This window comes from Haliotis rufescens, unplaced genomic scaffold (genome assembly GCF_023055435.1).
Source record: "Haliotis rufescens isolate VD_foot unplaced genomic scaffold, xgHalRufe1.0.p SCAF_599, whole genome shotgun sequence".
Classification (NCBI taxonomy): Eukaryota; Metazoa; Mollusca; class Gastropoda; order Lepetellida; family Haliotidae; genus Haliotis; species Haliotis rufescens.
The window spans coordinates 1-7,500 of NW_025964333.1; the positions used below are offsets into that span (position 1 = coordinate 1).

Sequence of the window (7,500 nt, forward strand, 5' to 3'; positions counted from 1 at the left end):
AAACCCCCTGTTATTTTAGCGAGGTGACAAAAAATGGCACCTGAAAACTTAGAAATCGTTACAAAGGAATGAACTCGTGTACATCCAAAATGGCTGAAAGTGTCTGGTATACTGCATTCTTGCCAAAATATCACTTAGCCTGGATAAACTAGATTCATTTAATTATTATAAAGATGATGTTATATCTTATTTCTGTCCTGCAGACATCAAATAGTACTGAGGTTTGAATATCATTGGATCATTCTCTTAATACAGTACCCTCACATCACTCAGCATTTTGTATTTTGTATTTCTCAATTGTTTGTTGTGATTTGCACACATGACTTGTCGTTCAGTATTTTTCAAATTTAAAGGGACAGTACCTCGACCATTCTAAAGCTTTGTTTGTAAACATTTCTAATAATTTGTAGCTGATAACGTCCATCTCAGCCCGCCTTTAATTCTGTTTTTGATCTAGTGACCGTACCGCGGGTGCAGGCTTATCACGTGACCAGACATTTCTCTTGTTTGGAAACAAATGCAATTATTCTGAAATAAGAACGGATGGGCCTAATACAAGCCTGTTGGTGCGCTTTAATATTGTTTGGCATTATTATGTAGATATACTACAACAACTGCGACAATAAATGCATGATCATATAGCTTTGCACATCAAAGTGACCCGTCGCAAGCTCTCCATAGGCATTGTATTAATTTAGGGCTTCGACGAAAGGACGTGAAGGATAAATAAGCAAATGTAAATAGTTTTTCCCGTTTTAGGATATTTTATAAATGAAAGTTACATATTTTTGACGTATGCTTATCTAAGTGTGTAGACTCATCTGAAATGAAACAAATGAAGAATACATGAATCATTGTGAATGCACAGCGTTAGATGTGACGATGTGATGATATGACGATGTGACGATGTGATAAAGGTAGTTGACTGAGCGCAAGGAACTCTGAGTAGGAGAGTGATTGGCTTCATTCGACAAAGACATATTATTTATATTATATTCTAGGCTTTGATTAGCACTGGCTTCTAATCTATTCAGATGACTGGTAGTATTTTGTAACTCAGCCGTAAGAGAACACATAAGCTGTTCTTCATTTGTTCTCTATTATAAAACAAGATTGAGGCCAGTTTGATTTGAAGAATTGAATTGGGCATGTGACACCACACTCAGAAATTATTTCTTGTATGATTTAAAAACACGCAGAACCGTCGACAGACTGTCCCTTTAATATTGTGGCTATTGTGTGTAATGCAACACACAATATTAACAAATGTGCATGCATGTTTAGCCTGATATCAACATGCAAGGCTCGATTTAAAAAACTTGATTTAACTTGCAGCACGTGCATGTTGACATGAAAACCTAAGATGCAGCAGAAAACATCAAGTTGAACCTTGTTCCCATAACTTTATCTAACTAAATAAATTTCAGATTCTGATGAATGTCATGATTTTGAATACAGTTAGCACATACTGTAACAGCTTTGATGTGGTAATGTCACCAATGGCAACCGTCATATAATGATTATAATGATGATCATCAGTTGGAGAATCTAAATATAAAACGTTATTTGATCATCAGCTTCAGTGACAGATGAAGCAACTGTACATAATCTTGAAGTACGACAGCTTGATGACATCAAGCCCAAGAAGGCATGACATATTCCATGTAACACAGGGATTAGTGATGTGGTATTGTAAATAAAGTTTAGGGTATTCATTGTGTTCAAAGAATGTTGTTGACAAATAAGGTTTCGTCAAGATACAAATTTGAAATTTGTTGACATGTACTTGGTGCATGTAGACATATATATTAGCTTGCATTTTTCAATAAAAGGTTGCACTTGTGCATGTCATTATAGTTAAATCGAGCCCTGATCATGATCAAGGCAATGTCCATTGTGTTCTGTATGTTGCTAAATGCCAGTGTTGGTGTGTGTTTCATGCATCGCTAGGATGAGGAAGTGGTATGTATTACAGTTCTACTGCAATGAGTGAATTTTACAATGCATGCCTTGACTGTTATGTTGAGATATGCAATGAGATATGCAATGAGATATGCAATGAGATATGCAATGAGATATGCAATGAGATATGCGATGAGATATGCGATGAGATATGCGATGAAATATGCAATGAGATATGCAATGAGATATGCAATGAGATACGCAATGAGATATGCAGTGAGATATGCAATGAAATACGCAATGAAATATGCAATGAGATACAATGAGATATGCAATGAGATATGCAATGAGATACAATGAGATATGCAATGAGATACGCAATGAGATATGCAATAAGATACGCTATGAGATGTGCAATGAGATACGCAATGAGATACGCAATGAGATACGCAATGAAATACGCAATGAAATATGCGATGAGATACAATGAGATATGCAATGAGATATGCAGTGAGATATGCAATGAAATACGCAATGAAATATGCAATGAAATACAATGAGATATGCAATGAGATATGCAATATGATACAATGAGATATGCAATGAGATACGCAATGAGATATGCAATGAGATACGCAATGAGATATGCAATGAGATACGCAATGAGATATGCAATGAGATATGCAATGAGATACTAACTTATCATCCTCCATGTCACAGGTGTTTAGGGGGAACCCATCTAAACCAATGCTAATTGGAAGCCACATCAACAATGATCAAGTTTGATTACAGCACCTAATCCACCAGACCCGTGAAGATCTGTTGTAGAATAGGTCTTCAGCAACCCATGCTTGCCGTAAAAGGCGACTATGCTTGTCGTAAGAGGCGACGAATGGGATCAGGTGGTCAGGCCCGCTGACTTGGTTGATGCATGTCATCAATCCCAATTGCGTGGATCGATGCTCATGATGTGAATAACTGGATTGTCTGGTCCAGACTCGATTATTTACAGATCGCCGTCATATAGCTGGAATATTGCTGAGTGCAGCGTAAAACAACAAACCAACCAACCAACCAATTGCGTGGATCAATGCTCATGATGTGAATCACTGGATTGTCTGGTCCAGACTCGATTATTTACAGATCGCCGTCATATAGCTGGAATATTGCTGAGTGCTGTGTTAAACAACAAACAAACAAACAAACAAACAAACAAACAAACAAATGAAACACTGTTCACACATGGACAAAATTATTCACAGGTATTTTACAGAATATTTCATCCAATACACAAACAAATATAGGACGGATGGAACTTTTCTCCACCGAGCTTCCAATTAGACGTATAAGATTATGGTTGTTGGAATAAGATTATGGTTGTTGGAATAATTGAAACTAACTAACATGATTAAATCTAAACTTGTTCGTTAGATTTTTCTGATATTTCTGTTGTGATAAGCTAAATACAAACAATGTCACGCAGTCAGTGTCATTTTTTACGGATTCAAAAAAGGAAGTCCCTTGTAAACATAAGCATCACACATACATTATATTTTATTTACCTTTGAGTCAAGGAGCCTGAACTTTGCTCTTAGCATCCATTTTAGTACATTTTCGTGCTATCATATTTAATGGTATTATCTTACGTTAAGAGACCAAATAGAATTTTACTGACGCGGGCTTCGGGCTAGTGGCTGAAGTTGCAGACTGTTGTTGGTACAGCAGTCACCCTTGGATACAAGTTTTTAAGCCTGGGACCCCTAAAACGTATCAAATTAGCAAATATCTCCGTGGGTGCTTATTAGAGTGGGGCGCTTATTACATCGAATACGGTACTAAGTGTTCCCAGGACTTGCAAATATATAGACTCAGGTAATACCAAGGGTACAAATTTTGATGCCTGAAGCTCCATGCGAAAGTAGATTACCGTATTCGACGTAATAAGCGCCCCGCTCTAATAAGCGCCCACAGCGATATTTGCTAATATATTGGCTAGTGAACAATCCCAATTAGCACCCCTTCCAATTGATCAATGTACACAAGACTTAATTATTTGTGTATAATACACACTCGTGGAATACACATTCTGGAAAAATATATCTGTTGTACATAAACATTTTAGTCTGTCAGCATAAACCACAAAATTTATTTTTCAGCTCTGTTTTTTTCACCAAAATTATATTCTAATAAGAGCCCCCTATTCCTAATTTTGAGAGCGCCCTGGGCGCTTATTACGTCGAATACGGTATATATGTATTGGCTGAATTTCATACTATTCTTTGGTCATAACACTATGAACTGTGTTCCCTTGCCCAGTGAATATTTGTATTTTGTTTTAAGGAGGAAGGGGTGAAGGTATGTAGATATAGCTAGTTGTTCATTAGATGGATGTGTATTTCAGTATATATATCGGTTACCTAGATCTTCATTGGTTCTCTGTCTTCTCTTTGTTAGCTCACCTGGTCCAAAGGGCCATATGTGCTTATATTGTGTGTCATCCGTCAGTACACACTTCTCACTTGCATCGTCTTTCATTGGATTGAACATGAACTTTATGAGAATTTCTGACAATAAAAGGGGCCCAAATATTTGTCAATGATTGAAATTTGTTTTTGAAGGCATAGGAAGCTGTGATGTGATTGACACTGGTATATGTTTTCCAAATTGCCCCATATGCTAAAATATACTCAACAACTAAAGTTCCTGTGACACCAATATTTAAGTGTATTTTTCAAACAAGGTAAGTTTGGTTTTCAGTATTGTGGTACATGTATGGAATCAAGTCACAAAAACGCAACTACTCTAAAAAAGCATGCATTCCATGCAAAAGTTGACTACCCAAGAATGGGTATCAAAACATGTGCGTTAACGGGATTCCATATGTATGTTTAGCATCGTGTTGACAACAACCACTCAGAAAAACAACAAAATTACGCAATTATTCAACATTACCAAATGCCACGCCTGTCCGAATATGACGTCTGCGAGCCATTGGTATGCTTGAAGCAGGATCGAGTCAACGTGATGTTGCAAGACAATTTAACGTCCATAGAAACACCATTTTGTGTTTATGGCAACGTTGGCAACAGACGGATGTAGTCAGAGACAATCCTCGGAGTGGCAGGCCACGCGTAACCAATAATCGACAAGACAACTGGATTCGAACAACACACCTATGAAGTCGATTCCAGCCAGCAACAGTGCCTGCAAGAAGCATCCCTGGCCTTCGACGAATATCTTCACAAACCGTACGTCGTCGCCTCAGATGTGCAGGGATTGTCGCCAGAAGGACCCGTCAGACGTCCCATTTTGACAGGAAACCACTGTCAAGCACGTCTGCAGTGGTGCAGACAGCATCTACGCTGGACGGCCATGCAGTAGGGACAAGTTCTATTCATTGACAATTCTCATTTTTACCTCAGCCACAGCGATGGACGGATTCAAGTGTACTGATGTCGAGGTGAACGTTACGTCAATCATTGTGTCATGGAAGAAGATTGGTTCGGGGGCGGCAGCATTATGGTATGGGGATGGGATTACAGCAAGATAGAGGACCCGTTTGATAGTGGTAGAGGGAAATCTCAATGGACAGCGCTACCGCGACAAGATCATCGGCCCTGTTGTTCTACCGTTTTTGCGTCGTCATGGCCCAGGCATTACCTTTCAACATGACAACGTCACAGGAACTTTTTTTGTTCAGTATACGAGGTGTGATTAGTCTTTCAACAATGTAGCCGCTGGAATGTTAGAAAAAAAGAAATCGTGAGCCCCCAAAAACATTATTGCAAGATTCTTTTTAATTTTTTAATTTAGACTTTTATTATTAAAAATATATCTGGCTTTGCAGCTGCAGCCCCATAAAAAATTCCCTGCCCCCAAGAATGTCAAATGGTCGGTCCATAAATGCATTTACTAAAAGTCATCTCTTACATCAATATGCATTAATTTGGGACAGGTGAGCTACAGGCCTCTTGGTGCTAGTTTTCTAGAGGTGATTCTAATTGTATTTGGTTCTCTGTTAGTTTGAATGGGACATGGTAGTTAGTCTTCTCCTCAGTGTGTGATGGATTTAATTCTTTAATTCAGTTGCTAGAATTCTTTCTTTTCTGAATCTGGAAGAATGCCATATCTATCTGTTTTTTTGTGTAAAATTGCTGTGATAAAATATAATTCACATTATGTGGTGTGTGTTGCTCCATTTTCATTTGTCATCTCGTGTTTTATATCTTTGAAATTCCAGCAATTGAAGTATTATGTTTGTCATATAGGTTAGTTAACGCCCTTGGAACTTACTGTGACGGTACCAGTTGTGGGTATTGGTATAACATTTCTAATATTTGGCCTTTCATTTTTTGGGCATGGTTTATGGATCCACTGACCTAAAAAATCTTAAATTTATTTCATATCAATCAGTTGTATCAAGATAATGTGGTATTTGTCAGTTGCATGGGGTAGTGTTACGGAGTCCCCCGTAATCAATGACAATTTTTGTCTCTCTTCCCTCCCATCACTGGTTTATGTTTTTGTTTTAAAGAACTGTAGGATCAGCGAACAAAATAAGAATGCAATTATAAAATGTGATTTAAAAAAAATGAAAAGTCAAGGGTTACTTCCCCTATACTGACAAACTTTGAATTATTTTCACAACTGAAAATCGTTTGTAGACTTAGCAGGAAGTAAAAAAGACTTTTCAAAATATTGTTTAATCATATTTGTCAGTCTTATTAAAATCAGATGTTAGTGCTCGCTACAGCTTTGTGTAGTGGTAACATGCACAATGATAGATTTTAATGAAGTTGAACATTTGTGATTTTTTTTTTTTTTTCTATATGCAATGAAAGAAATATGAAAAAAATAATATTTTCAATAGCTGTTGATCAGGTAAAAGGTAGGTAGCATTTCTTTATTAGTCGTTATTTTCATTAATATTGATAATTGGATGTGGAATATGTTTCGAGTTGCAGGTAAAGCATCATTCTTGTCAGTGCTGCATCTGCCTGATACGTCTTGTGACTAACCCTGCCACATTGATGTTGTCGTAAATGGTCACAAATCAGTAGAATATGTCGAGACATTGGATGTTTGCTTTCTGTTGTTCATTGCGCTTTGTTGTAGAGTTGTATGCACATGACACATGGTTTGTTTCAGCAGCTTCAAAAAGGAGAGTATTTGATGACATAAATGTGAAGTCATACTGCATAATACCTGTCATATTCTGTTATAAAAGATCATCTTCATTTCCTAATACACACTATGGCAGAGTTGAGCCCCTTGGGCACGCCAGAAACCTATGATTGTTGGTTCGAATTCCGGTTCGCCCCGATTATGTTTCTAGGTTTGTCAGCACCATACCCGTGCTTGTGGGTTTCACCAAAGTGGTAAACGTCCGAGACCTGCATCACTTGGGGCTTTCCTCCCACATTAAGCTAACACGCCTTGATATAACTGGAATACTGTTAAAAGCAGCGTTCAACTCAACTCATTCACTCACTAATACACACTATGTAAATAGTGAGTGAGTCTGTCAGTCAGTCAGTGTGTGAGTCAGTGAGTGAGTCAGTCAGTCAGTGTGTGAGTGAGTGAGTGAGTGAGTGAGTC

At 37.7% G+C, this 7,500-nt stretch overlaps 1 long non-coding RNA gene across 1 annotated transcript in view; it reads left to right on the top strand.

The window, feature by feature from the left end:
- Positions 1 to 4,240: 4,240 nt before the first annotated feature.
- The window catches only part of LOC125374595, a 4,737-nt gene continuing 1,477 nt past the window's right edge, over positions 4,241 to 7,500 (top strand). The window contains exon 1 of the long non-coding RNA XR_007218684.1: positions 4,241 to 4,257. This is a non-coding gene — a long non-coding RNA (uncharacterized LOC125374595). The remainder of the gene's footprint in view (positions 4,258 to 7,500) is intronic.